This window comes from Rhinoraja longicauda, chromosome 37 (genome assembly GCF_053455715.1).
Source record: "Rhinoraja longicauda isolate Sanriku21f chromosome 37, sRhiLon1.1, whole genome shotgun sequence".
In the NCBI taxonomy this organism is placed as follows: Eukaryota; Metazoa; Chordata; class Chondrichthyes; order Rajiformes; family Arhynchobatidae; genus Rhinoraja; species Rhinoraja longicauda.
Window position 1 is genome coordinate 16,829,112 of NC_135989.1, and position 21,170 is coordinate 16,850,281.

At 48.5% G+C, this 21,170-nt stretch overlaps 1 protein-coding gene across 14 annotated transcripts in view; it reads left to right on the top strand.

The window, feature by feature from the left end:
- LOC144610619 (adhesion G protein-coupled receptor L1-like) overlaps positions 1-21,170 on the top strand; it is a 455,971-nt gene that overhangs the window by 184,701 nt on the left and 250,100 nt on the right. The gene's annotated exons all lie outside the window — the stretch shown is intronic.

Here is a 21,170-nt window from a genome sequence, read left to right on the forward strand (position 1 = left end):
TTGTCCTTCGTGGGTGTAGGACAGTGTTAATGTGCGGGGATCGCTGGTTGGCACGGACCCGATGGGCCGAAGGGCCTGTTTCCGCGCTGTATCTCTAAACTAACTATCTATCTCCCTCTGTGTGAAAAAGTTGCTCTTCGGGATCCTATTAAATCTTTCCCCTCTTATCTTAAATCTACGTCCTCTAGTTTTTGATTTCCCCTGCCCCATGGCATCTTGATAGAGAGAGGTGTCCAGTCCTTAATTTCTCTATGAGCGCAACCTTCAGCTTAGATCCACCCTTACAGCCCACAGGATTCTGCTCAGAACCAGTCTCGATGATTCCACTTCTCAATATCCCTTCATTTAAAACAAAATGTGTGATATTTTTATTCAGCTTCCACTTAGACATCGTTGAATTTACAATCAGACCACTCGTGGTAATCGGCGAGGAACTCCAGCACAAAAAGAGCTCCTTCTCAGCATCCTCCTTTATGCTGCCGATAACATTTCTGCTATTAATCAAATAATCCCTCCCTGCTTACGCTCTTTCAAAGTTTTTCACAAATTCGAACACTCCAGTGGATGCCTCTTAAGCATCTTCTCCATTGAATGCATCTGCAATCTCTGTAAGCCTCTCGTCATAGATTATATTGCTCACATTTTGCCATTATCTCTGGGGACAAACCTTCATCAAGCATCTAATAGCTCTCCCTTACTGGCGAGTTGCAAAATTATTAACAGACGTACACCGATGGGCCAAAACATTATGACCACCGACAGGCAAAGTGAGTAACGTTGGTTATCTTGCTACAATGGCACCTGTCAAGGGGTGGGATATATTAGGCAGCAAGTGAACAGTCAGTTCTTGAAGTTGATGTGTTCGATGCAGGAGAAATGGGCAGGAGTAACGACGATGCTTAAGGTTTGGCCAGACGACTGGGTCAGAGCATCTCTGAAACGGCATGGCTTGTGGGGTGCTCCCGGTCAGCAGTGGTGAGTACCGACCGACAGTGGTCCGAGGAGGGACAAACCACAAACCGGCGACAGGCAGGGTGTTGGGCTCCTAAGGCTCATCGATGCGCGAGGGCAACGAAGGCTATCCCGTCTGGTCCGAGCCGACAGAAGGTCGACTGTGGCACAAGTCACAGAAAATGTTAATGGTGATCACGGGAGGAATGTGTCACAACACACAGTGCATCGCACCCTGCTGTGTATGGGGCTGTGTAGACGCAGACCGATCAGAGTGCCCATGAGAACATAATGTTTTGGCTCATCAGTGTAGATAGTTCAGATCAGTTTAGTTTATTGTCACGTGTACCGAGGTACAGTGAAAAGCTTTTGTTGCGTGCTAACCAGTCAGCGGAAAGACAATACACGATTACAATCGAACCATCCACAGTGTATAGATACATGATAAGGGAATAACGTTTAGTGCAAGGTAAAGCCAGCAAAGTCCGATCAAGGATAGTCTGAGGGTCATCAATGAGGTAGATAGTAGTTCAGCACTGCTCTCTGGTTGTGGTGGGATGGTTCAGTTGCCTGATAACAGCTGGGAAGAAACTCTCCCTGAATCTGGAGCTGTGCGTTTTCACACTTCTGTACCTTTTGCCTGATGGGAGAGGGGAGAAGAGGGAGTGGCCGGGGTGAGACTGGTCCTTGATGATGCTGCTGGCCTTGCCGAGGCAGCGTGAGGTGTAGATGGGGTCGATGGAAGGGAGGTTGGTTTGTGTGATGGTCTGGGCTGCGTCCACAATTCCCTGCAATTTCTCACGGTGTTGGATGGAGCTGGTCCCAAACCAAGCAGTGATGCATCCTGAGAAAATACTCTCAATGGTGCATCTGTGGAAGGTGGTGAGAGTTGTAGAGGACTTGCCGAACATCCTAAGCCTTCGAAGGAGGTCGAGGCGTTGATGTGCTCTCTGCGAAGGATGGACTTTCAGAACATTTTGCCTCGTGCGAAAATGTCAAAGACCAGAGGACATAGCTTTAAGGTCAGAGGGGGAAAGATTAAAGGGGATGTGCAGGGCAAGTTTTTTTACACAGAGAGAGGTAGATACCTGAAACGAGTAGGTCACAAGCAGGTCACGAGCTGACGTTGGAGATCAAAGCAGATACATTACAGGTATTCAAGAGGGTTTTCAAACAGGCACATTTAGGACTGAGACGAGAAAAAACCTTTTCACCCAGAGAGTTGTGAATCTGTGGAAATCTCTGCCACAGAAGGCAGTGGAGGCCAATTCACTGGATGTTTCCCAGTGAAAGTTAGATGTAGCTCTTAGGGCTTTTAGATTTATTTTTTAGAGATACAGCGCGGAAACAGGCCCTTCGGCCCACCGGGTCCGCACCGCCCAGCGATCCCCGCACATTAACACTATCCTACACACACTAGGGACAATTTTTACAATCACCCAGTCAATTAACCTACATACCTGTACGTCTTTGGCTAACGGAATCAAGGGATATGGGGAGAGGGCAGGAACGGGTACTGATTTTGGATGATCAGCCGTGATCATATTGAATGGCGGTGCTGGCTCGAAGGGCCGAATGGCCCACTCCTGCACCTATTGTCTATGTTTCAATATACGGGAATGGAGGAATATGGATCACATACAGGTAGAGAGGATTAGTTTAATTTGGTAAGATGTTCGACACAAGCATGCGGGCTTTCTCGTGCTGCACTGTTCTCAGTCTATAACTATTCTCCAATTATGTCTTAACGTAAGTGTCATATCAATTGTGCATCATCATTTGTAATTTATTGGGTTTCTACATAAAACTATTGACCCTGTTCAGGTCTTCCTGCTGCAAACTAGCTGTGTGTGGAAAGGTTACCCCTCAGGTTCCTATTAAATCTTTCCCCCCCCTCACCTTAAACCTACGTCCTCTGGTTCTCGATTCCCCCAAGAGACTCTGTGCATCTACTCGATCTATTCAGTCCCCTCTGAGTGAAGAGATTCCCTCTCATCTCTGTCCCGAATGTCTGGACTAATCCTGGGACCATAGCTGCTGTTTCCATCCCAACAGGGAACGCTGCTTCTCAGCTTTACATTGCCTAGCCCCTCGAGAATTTGACATCTCAATAAATCGCCTCTCAGTTTCCAAAACTCTGGGGAATATATGAACAAAAGACCCGAAGATGTAGGAGCCTGAATCAGCCCTTCGAGCCTGCTCTGCCATTCATCCAAATCGTGTCTTATCCTCTACCTCAGCACTGTTTCTCTGCGCTATCCACATAACGTTTGCAGATGACACTCAAGTGGGTGGTATTGTAGATAGAGAAGATGTTTGTCAAAAAGTGCAGCAGGATCTCGATTGCTGTGATCTGCCTTAATTGTGCAGGTGGGCTGAGTGAGGAATGGTTGATGGAGTTTTATACAGAGATTTGCCAGGTGTCACATTTTGGGAAGTCTTAACATGGGCAGGACCTACACGTTGTGGGGAGTGTTGTAGAGTAGAGGGATCTAGGAGCGCAGGTACATCTATCTATACACTAAAACTCACGTTTGTTTGTTTGTTTGTTTGTTCCTGAACGGTACATGATAGCGCGACAACTTTAGGCCCACCTTACTCACCATCATCCCTTTGGTGCTAATGGAAGAAGTTCCATTGAAATCGATGTTATATTTTTAAAGTTATTCATATTTATTTTATTTTTCATATTTCAGATACAGCGCGGAAACAGTCCTTTTCGGCCCACCAAGTCCGCGCCGCCCAGCGATCCCCGCACATTAACACTATCCTACACACACTAGGGACAATTTTTACATTTACATTTACCCAGTCAATTAACCTACATACCTGTACGTCTTTGGAGTGTGGGAGGAAACCGAAGATCTCGGAGAAAACCCACGCAGGTCACGGGGAGAACGTACAAACTCCTTACAGTGCAGCGCCCGTAGTCAGGATCGAACCTGAGTCTCCGGCGCTGCATTCGCTGTAAAGCAGCAACTCTACCGCTGCGCTACCGTGCACATTTTAAAGTTTAAATCTATCTCCTAGGGAGGGAGAGGGGGTGGAGGAAGGGGGAGGGAGGGAGGAGGAAGGATAAGGGGGGGTTGAGGGGGATGGAGTGGAGGGGGGGAGGAGGAGGGAGGGGGGGAGGGAGGAGGGAGGGGAGGGAGAGGGGAGGGTGTTGCACCAATGCAGGAGAGGTTTGGGCCCAACGGGTCCACTTGGTCTAGTAGTTCCTTGAAAGTGGCGTCAAATGAAGATATGGTGGTCAACTTTATTTATTTGCTGTAACTTTTTTGTGCACAATCCGCAGGCATTGCCACTTTCATTTCACTGCACATCGTGGATGTGTATGTGACAAATAAATTTGACTTGACTTGACTTGACTCAAGAAGGCTTTTTGCACACTGGCCTTCATCAGTCAGAGTATAGAGTATAGAGGTTGGGAGGTCATGTTACAGTTGTATAACACTTGTAGAGTTGAGGTCACATTTAGAGTATTGTGTTCCGTTTTGGTCACCCTGTCTTAGGAAAGATGTTGTTAAGCTAGAATGGGCACAAAGAAGATTTACGAGAATATTGCCAGGACTTGAGGGCCTGAGCTACAGGGAGAGGTTGAGCAGGCAAGGACTCTATTCCTTGAAGTCCGAGCTGATGAGGGGTGATGAGGGGTGTATTATTCATGAATTAAATTCTATCGTATCGTATCGTATCATGTTGTATAAGATCACGAGAGGAATAGATAGGGTAAATGCACATAGTCTTTTACCCAGAGTAGGGGAATCAAGAACCAGTGGACATAGGTTTAAGGGTGAGGAGCAAAAGATTTCTTAGGAACCTGAGGGCCAGTGTTTCTACACAAAGGACGGGTAGATGTATGGAACGAGCTGCTGCAGGAGGTAGTTAAGACAGGTACTATCACAATGTTTAAAAAACTCAACTGCAATAAGATATTTTAGAAGGTCATAAGTGATTGGAACAGAATGAGGCCATTCGACCCATCAAGTCTACTCCGCCATTCAACCATGGCTGATCTATCTCTCCCTCCTAACCCCATTCTCCTGCCTTCTCCCCATAATCCCTGACACCCCGTACTAATCAAGAATCAATCTACCTCTACCTTAAAAATATCCATTGATGGTAGGGGTGCCAAATAAGGGACAAGGTGACGTCACCGCCCCGCGCCCCACGTGACCTCACCCAGCCAGCGGCCACGTGCTCCCACTCCACCAATGGCGGCCGCCCGGGCCGGGAGGCGGGGTGCTACGCAACCTCCGTTAGGCGGCGCCTGGGCCTCCGAACCTGCACTGTCCGGACCTACGCTGTCCGGACCGACGCTGTCCGGACCTATACTGTCCGGACCTACAGTTTCCAGACCTACGCTGTCCGGACCTACGCTGTCCGGACCTACGCTGTCCGGACCTATACTGTCCTGGACCTATACTGTCCGGACCTACAGTTTCCAGACCTGCACTGTCCGGACCTATATTGTCCGGACCCACACTGTCCGGACCTACGCTGTCCGGACCTACGCTGTCCGGGCCTACAGTGTCCGGACCTACACTGTCCGGACCTACAGTGTCCGGGCCTACAGTGTCCGGGCCTACAGTGTCCGGGCCTACAGTGTCCGGGCCTACAGTGTCCGGGCCTACAGTGTCCGGACCTACACTGTCAGGGCCTACAGTGTCCGGACCTACACTGTCTGGGCCTACAGTGTCCGGGCCTACAGTGTCCGGACCTACACTGTCTGGGCCTACAGTGTCCGGGCCTACAGTGTCCGGACCTACACTGTCTGGGCCTACAGTGTCCGGGCCTACAGTGTCCGGACCTACACTGTCCGGACCTACACTTTCCGGACCTACACTGTCCAGAGCTAAAATGTCGGAAACTTAGAGTGTCGGGATTAAACTGTCGGGACCTACAGTGTCCGGGCCTACACTGTCCGGGCCTACAGCGTCCGGGCCTAATACAGGACAAGGGAGGTCCCGTACAGGACAAACCAATTTAGCCCAACACATGGGATGTCCCGACTAATACGGGACAGTTGGCAACCCTAACTGACTTGGCCTCCACAGCCTTCTGTGGCAAAGAATTCCACTGCTTCACCACCTTCTCGGCAAAGAATGGGAAGCGTTTAAAACGATGTTTGACAGAGCGCAGTGTTAAAAAAAAAACCCTGCCAAAAGGAAGGAACAAGGCAAGACACCCCCCAGGATGAATAAAGACAAGTGGGATCAAGTGGGGGTCAAGAAAGAAGCAGGCATTACACACACTGATAGCGAAGGATTTCTCACCAGATGATGGTGGGAAAGAACATGAAGGGATTGAGAAGGGAGTCAATAAACCAGTTTTGGAAGACAAAGAGGAACAATGAAAATAAATTATCAAGAGACATAAAGCAAAATATTAAGACGCTTTTACAAATGTACCAATAAAAAATGATAGTTGGCAAGGGAATGGGTCAGTGTTAACTACCCTGTAAACTACCCCTTATCCCATCTGCACATCAGTCCGATGACATTCATCGTGGTTGATATAAATCGTGAAGAGCGACAGACCCTTAACTGAGGCGGCTGTGACAATATTATACAATATTGCACAATTTTCACGGCATTAGCAACACTGCATTGCACAAAGGAGATTAATTGCCCCATGCAACCACATTATTTCTACCTGTCAAAAGAAATACCCCGTGCCTAACCCATTGCCCTCATCCACTTCCTCCGATACCCGCCTCTCTCTTTCCCAGACCAAAACGCAAAGTGCTGGAGGAACAGCGAAAGTGGAGGAACAATGTAAACCCTGGAGAGAGCGGATGTGGAGAGGATGCTTCCAGTAGTGGGAGAGTCTAGGACCAGAGGGCACAGCCTCAGAATTGGAATTGGAACTCAGAATATACACTGGAATTTAGAAGGATGAGAGGAGATCTTATCGAAACGTATAAGATTATTAAGGGGTTGGACACGTTAGAGGCAGGAAACATGTTCCCAATGTTGGGGGGGGGGGGTCCAGAACAAGGGGCCACAGTTTAAGAATAAGGGGTAGGCCATTTAGAACGGAGATGAGGAAAAACTTTTTCAGTCAGAGAGTTGTGAATCTGTGGAATTCTCTGCCTCAGAAGGCAGTGGAGGCCAATTCTCTGAATGCATTCAAGAGAGAGCTAGATAGAGCTCTTAAGGATAGCGGAGTCAGGGGGTATGGGGAGAAGGCAGGAACGGGGTACTGATTGAGAATGATCAGCCATGATCACATTGAATGGCGGTGCTGGCTCGAAGGGCCAAATGGCCTCCTCCTGCACCTATTGTCTATTGTCTATTGCCTATAAAGGACGTTCTTTTAGGAAGGAGATGAGGAGTAATTTCTTTAGTCAGAGGGTGGTGAATCTGTGGAATTCTTTGCCACTTAAGGCTGTGGAGGCCAAGTCAATGGATATTTTTAAGGCAGAAATTGATGCTGCCCAACCTGCTGATTTACTCCAGCATTTCATGTCTAACTTTGGTGTAGATTAGCACCTGCATTTCCTTGACGATAGACACAAAATGCTGGAGTAACTCAACGGGACAAGCAGCATCTTTGGATAGTAGGAATGGGCGACGTTTTGGGTTGAGACCTTTCTTCAGAGGTCTCGACTCAAAACGTCACCCATTCCTTCTATCCTGAGATGCTGCCTGTCCCGCTGAGTTACTCCAGCATTTTTATGTCTATCTTCAGTGTAAGCCAGCATCTGCAGTTCCTTCCTACACCTGCAGTTCCTCCCTACACCTGCAGTTCCTTCTGCAGTTCCTCCCTACACCTGCAGTTCCTTCTGCAGTTCCTCCCTACACCTGCAGTTCCTTCCCACACCTGCAGTTCCTCTCTACACTTGCAGTTCCTCCCGACACCTGCAGTTCCTTCCCACACCTGCAGTTCCTCCCACACCTGCAGTTCCTTCCCACACCTGCAGTTCCTCCCGACACCTGCAGTTCCTTCCCACACCTGCAGTTCCTTCCCACACCTGCAGTTCCTTCCCACACCTGCAGTTCCTCCCGACACCTGCAGTTCCTCCCTACACCTGCAGTTCCTTTCTACACCTGCAGTTCCTCCCGACACCTGCAGTTCCTTTCTACACCTGCAGTTCCTCCCTACACCTGCAGTTCCTTTCTGCACCTGCAGTTCCTCCCTACACCTGCAGTTCCACCCTACACCTGCAGTTCCTCCCTACACCTGCAGTTCCTTTCTACACCTGCAGTTCCTCCCTACACCTGCAGTTCCTTCCTACACCTGCAGTTCCTTCCTACACCAACCCTTCCTTTGGCAGGGTTCCGGGCACAGAATGGGTGTTGAGTCCAAGCACAGTCTCAGAGCCTCAAAGCAACAAACACCTTGAGAAGTTTTTGACATGACAAGGCACCGCATAATGTGAGTGGTATTATTCCAACACGCTATGTCTGACAGATTTGTCAGATGTGAATAAAGCTTTGTCTCAAATGACGAATGAAGGCTGATCAGGCTGAGGCAGCTTGTGTGCGGAATTTACAGGAGCAGAACTGCACACTGCCTGGATCGAGTGGATGTGGAGAGGATGCTTCCAGTAGTGGGAGAGTCTAGGACCAGAGGGCACAGCCTCAGAATTAAAGGACGTACCTTTAGGAAGGAGATGAGGAGGAATTTCTTTAGTCAGAGGGTGGTGAATCTGTGGAATTCATTGCCACAGAAGGCTGTGGAGGCCAAGTCAGTGGATATTTTTAAGGCAGAGATAGATAGATTCTTTCACCCATTCCTTCTCTCCTGAGATGCTGCCTGACCTGCTGAGTTACTCCAGCATTTTGTGAACAGATAGATCCTTGATTAGTACGGGTGTCAGGAGTTATGGGGAGAGGGCAGGAGAATGGGGTTGGGAGGGAGAGATAGATCAGCCATGATTGAATGGTGGAGTAGACTTGATGGGCCGAATGGCCTCATTCTGCTCCTACCACTTGTGAATGTTTTGTGCCAGCCTCTTGGAATACAGTTGAGAACGGGCTTGACCCTGGTGTGTTTACTGCTGATGTTGAATGGCGTGCAGAGCGCTGGTGGTGAGAATGGAAACTTCTAATCCCTAGGAATGGTGGAGTAGACTTGATGGATTATGTACAGACAGTTTAGAGTTTAGATTTAGATTTAGATTTTTTTAGATTTAGAGATACAGTGCAGAAACAGGCCCTTCGGCCCACCGAGTCCGTGCCGCCCAGCGATCCCCGCACGTTAACACTATCCTACACCCACTAGGGACAATTTTTTTACATTTGCCCAGCCAATTAACCTACAAACCTGTACGTCTTTGGAGTGTGGGAGGAAACCGAAGATCTCGGAGAAAACCCACGCAGGTCACGGGGAGAACGTACAAACTCCGTACAGACGGCACCCGTAGTCGGGATCGAACCTGAATCTCCGGCGCTGCATTCGCTGTAAGGCAGCAACTCTACCGCTGCGCCACCGTGCCGCACAAGTCAACCCTCTGTTCCTTTTACCTATGAACGTATGAACTATCCTTTATGTGTGCCTAGGCTTACAAAGCCTTACGCGATCTCCCAGCTGCCAGACATTCTAACTCCTAATTCTGCTTCTACCACTTGTCAACGTCTGAGCTGTTCTTCCTTCTTGCTCATGAGACCTCCTTGGAGCGAGTGAGCCCAGGCCGCCCATGACATGGTGGCCGGAAAGGTAGCGGGCCCACCGTTACCGATCCATCGATCCGCCATGATCAGCCATGATCACGGTGAGGATTGATTACAAACCGGTCAGGATTGATCACATTCATCCCGAGCGACAGGAGTGAAATATTCTCGGCAATCGGTCTCTGTCCCACAAAGTGCCGGCGGTCGGATAAGCAGATAATACTACCCGTTAAACTGGAGTTGGACTGCTGGTCAGAATAAATGAGCTGTTTGGCGAGCAAGCTGACACTGTAATGTTGTAACCAGAGGCGTGTTGGATCTGATTACAGGATGCCCACCTTCTCATGATTGCCCACAGGTCACTGTAACATCCTGATATAGCCCATGTCCCCCAGTGCAATATGTTTATTGTTTAGTCTATTGTCACGTGTATGTAAAAAATGTATTTGGTTGCTATTTGCAAGAGTTGACTGCATATTAATTTGACAGCAGGTTACATACAACCTGCTGAGGATTGGAGAGGGTACAGAAAGATGTTCACGAGGATGTTGCCTGTGTTGGCGGGTATTACCAAAAAGGAGAGGTGGGACAAGCATTGGTTGATTTCTCTCAAGCGTTGGTGTCTGAGATTAGACAATAGACAATAGGTGCAGGAGGAGGCCATTCAGCCCTTCGAGCCAGCACCGCCATTCACCGTGATCATGGCTGATCATCCACAATCAGTACGGGTTAGTGTGAGAAAGAACTCGCCCATCAGACTGGTCCCTGGCTCCTTGTGGCTTCCAAGACGTGTAAGACAGTCATTCACTTCGAAGATAGACACAAAAAGCTGGAGTAACTCAGCGGGACAGGCAGCATCTCTGGAGAGAAGGAATGGGTGACCTTTCTGTCTCGACCCGAAACGTCACCCATTCCTTCTCTCCAGAGATGCTGCCTGTCCCGCTGAGTTACTCCAGCATTTTGTGTCTGTCTTTGGTTTAAACCAGCATCTGCAGTTCCTTCCAACACAAGTCATTTACTTTGATGTATGAAGTGACATACTGTGGAGATAAGAATTACATGAGTTGATGTAAGTTAAAGGTTCACATTATAGATGCATCAACAGAGAAATCTAAGGGTTTGACACAGAGAGATCTTTGAAATGGTATGTCATAATAAACAGACAATGTGCAAAGCAAGTGGTAGTGTTAGTGTTCATGGTAATGGTAGTTTTGATGTGGGTTAGATCTCAGCTGGAGGTTTGTATCCAATTAGACATTAATTGAGACTTTAGAGATACAGTGTGGAAACAGGCCATTCGGCCCACTGAGTCCGTGCCGACCAGCAAGCACTCCATACACAAGCACAATCCTACACTCGGGACAATCTACAATTTACAGAACCCCAATTGTCCTACAGAAGTTGTATGGCTGATCCTTAGACTATCCTTGATTGGACTTTACCTTGTGCTAAATGGTATTCCGTAATCATGTATCTGTACACTGTAAATGGTTCGATTGTGATCATGTTTTGCCTTTCTGGTTAGCACGCAACAAAGGCTTTTCACTGTACCTCGTAACACGTGACGTTAAACTAAACTGAAGACTCTGGGAAAAGGAGTTCCTTCTTCTCCAGGGTTGTTTTATTACACCACTGCTCAGTGCCTTGAGATGTTTCGTGCCACATAAATGGTGTCGCGTTCACAGCAGTTGCCAGGGTGATGAACATTCCGTCTCCATCTCACTCCACTGAGTTGCTGTGAAGGCAATGCAGTAAGATTTAGCAAAACGAAGGTAAAGTTACCTTGCCAAGTCTTTGGAGAGCAGATATCTCTCACCTTGACAGAGAGAGACCCTGGGCACCAGCCAGCTCTTCCACACAAGGGACATTGACAATAGACAATAGGTGCAGGAAGAGGCCATTCGGCCCTTCGACCCAGCACCGCCATTCACCGTGATCATGGCTGATCATCCACAATCAGTACCCCATTCCTGCCCTCTCCCCATACCCCCTCCGACTCCGCTATCATTAAGAGCTCTATCTAACTCTCTCTTGAAAACATCCAGAGAATTGGCCTCCACTGCCTTCTGAGGCAGAGAATTCCACAGATTTACAACTCTCTGAGTGAAATAGTTTTTCCTCATCTCCGTACTAAATAGCCTCCCCCTTATTCTTAAACTGTGCCCCCCTGGTTCTGGACTCCCCCAACATTGGGGACATGTTTCCTGCCTCTAACGTGGTCACTTCTCCGGTCCAAATAAGACCCATCAGTTCACCGTGGAGGGTGACTCGAATCAAGGGTGACTTAGACAGACTTTAGCAGAGTCTGAAGAAGGGTCTCGGCTCAAAACCTCACCCATTCCTTCTCTCCAGAGATGCTGCCTGACCCGCTGAGTTACTCCAGCATTTTCTGCCTATCTTCAGAGGAAACAGGCCTTTCAGCTCACCGAGTCTGCAACGACCAAGACTCAGTCGCCTGCTTTCGGCCCATATACTTTTAAACCTTCCATATTGTACCTGGGAATGAGATTATCTTTTGCCCCTTTGAAATAAATAAATTAGAGGCCACTTACACCAGTCACTGATTATGTGTCAGTGGCTAACTGATATGCCTTTTCTAATTAACCTGCAAACCTGCGTTACTTTGGGATGTGGGAGGAAACACGAAGCACCTGGAGGAAACCCACGCGGTCAAAGGGAGAAGGTGTAAACACCAGACTGGCAACACCCTTGGTCGGGATGGAACCCGGGTCTCTGGCGCTGTGAGGCAGCAACTCTACCGCTGCGCTACTGTGCGGCTAATTCATAGAGCTTATCGAAACGTATAAGATTATTAAGGGGTTGGACACGTTAGAGGCAGCAAACATGTTCCCAATGTTGGGGGAGTACAGAACAAGGGGCCACAGTTTAAAAATAAGGGGTAGGCCATTTAGAACTGAGATGAGGAAAAACTTTTTCAGTCAGAGAGTTGTGAATCTGTGGAATTCTCTGCCTCAGAAGGCAGTGGAGGCCAATTCTCTGAATGCATTCAAGAGAGAGCTGGATAGAGCTCTTAAGGATAGCGGAGTCAGGGGGTATGGGGAGAAGGCAGGAACGGGGTACTGATTGAGAATGATCAGCCATGATCACATTGACTGGCGGTGCTGGCTCGAAGGGCCAAATGGCCTCCTCCTGCACCTATTGTCTATTGTCTATTGTTTATTGTCTATTGTCTATTGTTATGAGATGGTGTGCATCTCAATCAGAAGCAGATATCTTCAGCATTTCTACAGTACTTCCTGCCACCGCGCACTAAATAACTGGACTCTGTGTTAAAACCTCATGAACTGTTTGCTCAGGGATTGTGGAGTCAGCCATAATTATTTCATTCTGGTCTCTGGTGTGAGTTTTAAGATTATTCTCTTGGTATGAGTTTCAAGTCAAAGCAACCACTTAGACACCAGTAAAAAGCACATCAGTTCGACACTGCCACAATAACCAGAGTGCAGGATAAATGACCTCTGATTTATCCCTTTCAATGGATAAAGGATAATTTCATCCCCATAGAACATGAATCAAGAACCAGTGAACATAGGTTTAAGGTTTAGTTTAGGTTTTAGGTATAGCACGGAAACTGGCCCTTTGGCCCACCGAGTCCACACCGACCAGCGATCCCCACACATTAACACTATCCTAAACACACTAGGGACAATTTACATTTGTGCTAAGCCAATTAACCTACAAACCTGCACGTCTTTGGAGTGTGGGAGGAAACCAAAGATCTCGGGGAAAACCTACACAGGTCACATGGGGGAACGTACAAACTCCGTACAGTCAGCATCTGTAGTCAAGATGGAACCCAGGTCTCTGGCGCTGTGAGGCAGCAACTCTACCGCTGTGCCACCATGCTGCCCTGGAACTAGCTGAGATGGGGCATCTTATCCAGTACAGATGAGTTGGGCCGAAGGGCCTGCTTCAGTCCTGCATGACCCTTTGTGGAATTTCACGGAGAGTCATCGACGATTAATCCTGAAAGACCGCGTTGGAAATTCTTGTTCACGGAACGTGGACTCCCATTACCAGCAGTAACGTCCGAGTTTGAGTTCAGTTCATTGTCACGTGTACCGAGGTACAGTGAAAAGCTTTTGTTGCGTGCTAACCAGTCAGCGGAAAGACTATACATGATTACAAGGCAGAGATAAATAGATTCTTGAGTAACTCAGCGGGACAGGCAGCATCTCTGGAGAGAAGGAATGGGTGACGTTTTCGGGTTGAGACCCTTCTAGCTCTCTACTCTCCAACCTCATCACCTCTTTACTTCACCCCTAATGTTTTCATAACGGATAAACTAATCCATTCAAGTTCATAAGTGATAGGAGCAGAATTAGGCCTTTTGGCCCATCAAGTCTACTATGCCATTCAACCACGGCTGATCTATCTCTCTCTCCTAACCCCATTCTCCTGCCTTCTCCCCATAACCCTTGACAACCGTACTGCTCAAGAATCCCGAAACGTCACCCATTCCTTCTCTTCAGAGATGCTGCCTGTCCCGCTGAGTTACTCCAGCATTTTGTGTCTATCTTTGATTTAATCCAGCATCTGCAGTTCTTTCCTACACATAGATAGATTCTTGATTAGTACGGGTGTCAGGGGTTATGGGGAGAAGGCAGGAGAATGGGGTTAGGAGGGAGAGACGGATCAGCCATGATTGAATGACGGAGTAGACTTGATGGGCCGAATGGCCCAATTCTGCCCCTATTACTAGGTAGCGTACAATCGCCCACACCATCCACAGTGTACAGATACATGATGAAGGGAATAACCTGAGTAAGGTTTCGTGCAAGATAAAGCATGCAAGGGTCAGACAGATAAATATTTGAAATGGTGGAAGACTGAGGAAGATTGGGTTTGAAACATAGAAACATAGAAACATAGAAAATAGGTGCAGTGTCACGATGTGTTGTGTCAACACCAAAACAAGAACCCTGATGCGGCTGTGCTGGTGGCTGGAGACTTCAATAGGGGAAATCTCAAAAAGGTCATGCCCAACTTCCACCAACACATCACGTGTGTCACCAGGGGGGAAAGAACTTTGGACCACTGCTACACGCCGTTCAGGAAAGGCTACAAGGCCGTTTCTCTCCCTCCTTTTGGGAAATCTGACCACGCTGCCATTTTCCTGCTGCCGGAGTACAAACAACGGATAGTACGGGAAGCGACAGTGACGAGGGACGTAAAGCGGTGGGCTGACCATTCAGAGGCCATGCTGCAGGATGCACTGAGCGAAGTCGACTGGAACATGTTCCAAGAAAGTTCCAGAGACGTAAATGAGTTTGCGGAAGCGGTTACGGACTTCATTGCCACTATAGCCGATACCATCATCCCCACGGTAAGGGTCAGTATCTTCCCTAACCAAAAACCCTGGGTGGACAGGTCTATTCGCGTGGCCTTGAATGCTCGCACCGCTGCTTACAACTCCGGCCTGGCATCCGGCAACATGGACGACTACAAGGGAGAGTCCTACCGACTGCGAAGGGCAGTGAAGGATGCAAAAAAGAGGTACCGGGACAAGATGGAGTCACAGATGGAGCAGCAGGACACCAGGCGCCTTTGGCAGGGGCTACGGACTATAACTAGCTACAGGTCCAGCACCCCCTCAACCGGAAGTGCCGGCTCCTCCTTAGCTGATGACCTGAACTCTTTTTACGCACGGTTTGAGACAGGTAACACCACCAGCTCGCCGTCTAAAAACAGCACCGAAGGGGCGCTGGCTAGCGAGGCTGGAGGGGGATCCACCGCCGGGGATGTGCACACATTCTCGGTGTCCGAGCATGAGGTGAGGTGGGGTCTGACGCGTGTGAACACGAGGAAAGCTGGAGGCCCAGATGGTATATCTGGGCGAGTACTAAAGTCTTGTGCTACTCAGCTTGCTCCAGTGCTCACCACAATATTCAACCTCTCCTTGGCAAAGTCCGTGGTCCCTGCATGCTTCAAAAGATCCATCATTGTACCGGTGCCAAAGAATGCCTCTCCAGCGTGTTTAAATGACTACCGACCGGTGGCCCTCACCTCGGTTGTCATGAAATGCTTTGAGAGGCTAGTCAAGAAGCACATCTGCGCCCTCCTTCCTCGCAACATGGACCCACTACAGTTCGCATACCGTCCGAACAGGTCCACGGATGATGCGGTCTCCCAGGTTCTACACACCGCTCTCTCTCATCTGGACAGCCAGGGGGGCTATGTGAGGATGCTGTTCATTGACTTTAGTTCAGCATTCAACACAATAGTCCCCAGCAGACTGGTTGAAAAGCTGCTGGAACTGGGGCTTAGCACCCCTCTGTGTGCCTGGGTCCTGGACTTTCTCACTGCCAGGCCCCAAGTGGTCAGGATGGGGGAACACACATCTAGCTCCCTCACCCTGAACATAGGATCCCCCCAGGGCTGCGTCCTTAGCCCCCTACTGTACTCCCTGTACACACATGACTGTAGGGCCAGGTTCAGCTCAAACTCCATCATCAAGTTTGCTGATGACACTGTGGTGGTGGGCCGGATCTCCAACAACGATGAGAAGGCCTACCGGGAGGAGGTGGCTGATCTGGCACTCTGGTGTCAGGACAATAGCCTCCTCTAAAACAAAGGAGCTGATTGTGGACTTCAGAAGGGCTAAACATCCAAGGACGTACACGCCACTGGAGATAAATGGGTCTATTGTGGATAGGGTGAGCAGTTTCAAATACTTGGGAGTCCACATCGCAGAGGATCTGACGTGGGCAACGCACATTGCCGCACTGGTGGGTAAGGCTAAGCAGCGCCTTTACCACCTTAGACAACTGAGGAAATTCAGAGGGTCGCTGAGGATCCTTCATTGCTTCTACTCTGGGGCTGTAGAGAGCATCCTGTCCGGCAACATTACAGTCTGGTTTGGGAACAGCTCTGCCCAGGACAGGATGGCCCTGCAGAGAGTAGTGCGTTCGGCAGAACGCACCATGGGAACTACACTCGTCCCCCTGCAGGACCTATACATCAGGAGGTGCAGATCCAGAGCAAGCAAGATCATGAGGGACCCCTGCCACCCCAGTAACGGACTGTTCCAGATGCTACGGTCAGGCAAACGCCTCCGCTGTCACGCTGTGAAAACGGAGAGGATGAGACGGAGCTTCTTCCCACAGGCCATCAGGACTGGCAACTTTGATAACCCCAGAGACTAAATTTTTGTCGACACTTTTTGTGCTATGTTTAGTAACTTATTAACTTTATTTATATGCTGTAACTGTAATTCTTTTTGTGCACAACCCGCAGGCATTGCCACTTTCATTTCACTGCACATCGAGTATGTGTATGTGACAAATAAATTTGACTTGACTTGACTTGAGTATGCCATTCGGCCCTTCGAGCCTGCACCGCCATTCAATATGATCATGGCTGATCATCCAGCTCAGTATCCCGTACCTGCCTTCTCTCCATACCCCCTGATCCCTTTAGCCACAAGGGCCACATCTTAAATATAGCCAATGAACTGGCCTCAACTACCTTCTGTGGCAGAGAATTCCACAGATTCACCACTCTCCGTGTGAAAAGAAACGTTCTCATCTCGGTCCTAAAAGACTTCCCCCTTATCCTTAAACTGTTTGGAGGGTGAACCCAGGATTGCTCCATCACCGAGCAAATATAAAGTCAGCAAAAAGTCATGGTGAATAGTGATATGCAATTTAAAAGGCTACCAGCTGTAAAACATGTTATTATCCTCATTTTTCTGCTGTTCCAAGGCCCAGCATCGCTCTTTGGAGAGAAGATGAAGCTGGGGTGTGATTATTCTTTTGGCATGACACGTCCTGTCCTAATACAATAATACTTGAAGCCATTGTCATATCCTGTCTCACAGCACAAAATAATCATCATTAACAAATGTTGAGTATGTGCTCGAGGTCTTAAAACACGGCTAATCTCAGACACACCACCGAACTACATCTCCGCAGAATTAACAGCCGAAGGAAATTCCATTGTGTTAATCTGACACCTATTGAGGTGCAAGATGTGACTCGCTTGTCAAACAATTTGCTCCTCTAAGTCGACGAAAATTACTGGTCTACTTACTCCAAGAGAGAGTATAAGAAAATAACTGCAGATGCTGGTACATATCGAAGGTATTTATTCACAAAATGCTGGAGTAACTCAGCAGGTCAGGCAGCATCTCAGGAGAGAAGGAATGGGTGACGTTTCGGGTCGAGACCCTTCTTCAGACTGACTGAAGAAGACTGACTTCAGTCTGAAGAAGGGTCTCGACCCGAAACGTCACCCATTCCTTCTCTCCCGAGATGCTGCCTGACCTGCTGAGTTACTCCAGTATTTTGTGAATAAATAGTCCAAGAGAGAGTGTGACTTCCAGTAGCCAGAAGGTCTCAACTTGACAACGCGGCACTTGGCTGGCACACAGCATTTATGTTTCATGCATGTTTTGGGTTCTGGCCATTATGTGGCCTGCATTTATTTCCTTTTCATTGGGCGGTCGCGGTGGTGCAGCGGTAGAGTTGCTGCCTCACAGCGTCGGAGACCTGGGTTCGATCCCAACCGCGGGTGCTGTCTGTACGGAGTTTGTACGTTCTCCCCGTACCCAATGTCGGCTGTTCCAAAGATAAATTTATATGGAGCAGTGTACATGAAATGAACGGGCACAAGAATGTTGGAGTTACTCAGCGGGTCAGGCAGCATCTCCGGAGTTAATAATAAATCCCCTCCATAATTTCTCCAGAGATGCTGCCTGACCCGCTGAGTTACTCCAGCACTCTGTGCCCTTTGCAATTGCGCAGAATACTCTGATAGGAAGGAACTGCAGATGCTGGTTATACCAAAGATAGACACAAAGTGCTGGAGTAATACTGTGTCTGGTCACTCTGTCTTTGGTCAGAGGGTGGTGAATCTGTGGAACTCATTGCCACAGAGGGCTGTGGAGGCCAAGTCAGTGGATATTTTTAAGGCAGAGATAGACAAATTCTTGATTAGAACGGGTGTCAAGGGTTATGGGGAGAAGGCAGGAAAATGGGATTAGGAGGCAGAGATCAGCCATGATTGAATGGCGGAGTAGACTTGATGGGCCGAATGGCCTAAATCTACTCCTATAACCTGTGAGCTTGTGAACACAGAATATAGGTTGAAGAGCATTACACAGCCAACTGAGCTCACAGTATTGAACAGACTGTTGTGCTGGGCCTCTTTCATAGATACTCTGCTGAACATTTGCAACCCTTTAGCCAGTGTGTTGGAGTGAGAATAACGTGTCATGATGACTATGGCCCATCTGGTTCATGGAATAAAAAAAGGCACAAAGTGCTGGAGTAACTCAGCAGGTCAGGCATCTATTGTAGTAGGCACTTGCAGAGAATACAATACCAGTCTGATCATTTAGATCAAATGCTGGAGTAACTCAGTGGGACAGGCAGCATCTTTGGAGAGAAGGAATGGGTGACGTTTCTGGTCGAGACCCTTCTTCAGACGATTCGGATCATTCAGATCTCCAGACTAGGAGAGTTAAATAGAATTGATTGATCGATCGATTGATTAATTGATACTTTATTGTCATGTGTACTTGGTACAGTGAGATTCTTTGTTTTTGCATACAGTGCAGGTATGCAAAGAGTCGCCACTTAAAGGGCACCGACAAAGCTACAAAATTATTTCATTCCCCCCCCACCCCCAACGCCTAGTGCCTCTTTAATCTTAGCGGCCCCCCTCCACGCTGGGTCCCTTTGTTCTGTGCGGCCCCCCCACGCCGAGTCCCTTCGTCCTCGACCGACCGCTGGGACTCACGCAAGCACACGTGACAATAAAGTTTGCAGATGTCTCTGCGAACATAATGCACATGAAGGACGGTTATCACAAAATGCTGGAGTAACTCAGCGGGTCAGGCAGCATCTCGGGAGAGAATGAATGGGTGACGTTTCAGGTCGAGACCCTTCTTCAGACTGATGTCGGGGGGGGGGGGACAAAGATAGAATGTAGTCGGAGACAGGAAGACGAGTGGGAGAACTGGGAAGGGGGAAACATAAAAACATAGAAAATAGGTGCAGGAGTAGGGCATTCGGCCCTTCGAGCCTGCACCGCCATTCAATATGATCATGGCTGATCATCCAGCTCAGTATCCCGTACCTGCCTTCTCTCCATACCCCCTGATCCCTTTAGCCAAAAGGGCCACATCTAACTCCCTCTTAAATATAGCCAATGAACTGGCCTCAACTACCTTCTGTGGCAGAGAATTCCACAGATTCACCACTCTCTGTGTGAAGAAATGTTTTCTCATCTCGGTCCTAAAAGACTTCCCCCTTATCCTTAAGCTTCGACCCCTGGTTCTGGACTTCCCCAACATCGGGAACAATCTTCCCGCATCTAGCCTCTCCAACCCCTTAAGAATTTTATATGTTTCTATAAGATCCCCCCTCAGTCTTCTAAATTCCAGCGAGTACAAACCGAGTCTATCCAGTCTTTCTTCATATGAAAGTCCCGCCATCCCAGGGATCAATCTGGTGAACCTTCTCTGTACTCCCTCTAAGGCTAGAATGTCTTTCCTCAGATTAGGAGACCAAAACTGCACACAATACTCCAGGTGCGGTCTCACCAAGGCCCTGTACAACTGCAGCAGAACCTCCCTGCTCCTATACTCAAATCTTCTTGCTATGAATGCCAACATACCATTTGGAGAAAGACAGAGGAAGGACGAGCAGTTATTTTGCTCTCTCCCCATTTTCCCCCTTCTCTGTTCTTCCGATACTCTTCTCTCCACTCCCCCCTCCCGCCCCTACCTGTTCCCTCTCTGGCCTGCTGGTCTTTCGCTGCCTGTGTTGCCATTTCATCCCTCAGGCATCGGTGCAACTTGACCTTTAGATCAAAAGGACACGTTTAGCATCTGAGGTCTCCAAGTGGGATCAGCTTCGAACAAAAGTCACGCAAAAGGCCGCTGAGAAATGCTCACAGGGGCTGAGGTCTGACAACAGCAATGGCTTCTATTTAAACACAGCCCTGGTGTAAAGGAATATCTCACAATACTTTAGAGCAGATGAGAGGGAAGAGGAAGCCTGTAGGGGTATCTGTGATGCAAACAAAGGTCTGATCAAACGTGAGTAAACTTTAGACTTTACAGATTCAGCCCTTCAGCCCACCAACAGGCCCTTCGGCCCACCGAGTCTGTACCAACTAATGATCACCTTTACACCAGCACCGTCCAACACACGAGGGACAATTTACCTACAAATTTGCACGTGGGTTTCCTCCAGGTGCTCTGGTTTCCGCCCACATCCCAAGGTCGTGCAGGTTTGCAGGTTATTTGGCCCTCTGTGAAATTGCCTCTCGTGTGTGGGGATTGGATGCGAAAGTGAGATATCATAGCACCCGTGAGAGCGGATGATCGGTGGTAGGTGTGGACTCGATGGGCCGAAGGGCCTGTTACCAGGCTGCATAGTACAATCATTTCCAACTTCCATTCAGATGGGGTGTTGGCTTTGTGCACCTGGACTCTTGTGACAGCTCTGAACTACCAGGATTACATTTGCTCAAAGCACATTTGATGTCCTTGCACCATTTTGAATGAGGTGCCTGGTAGACCCTTTCAAATACACTGATCAGGCAAAACATTATGACCACCTGCCTAATATG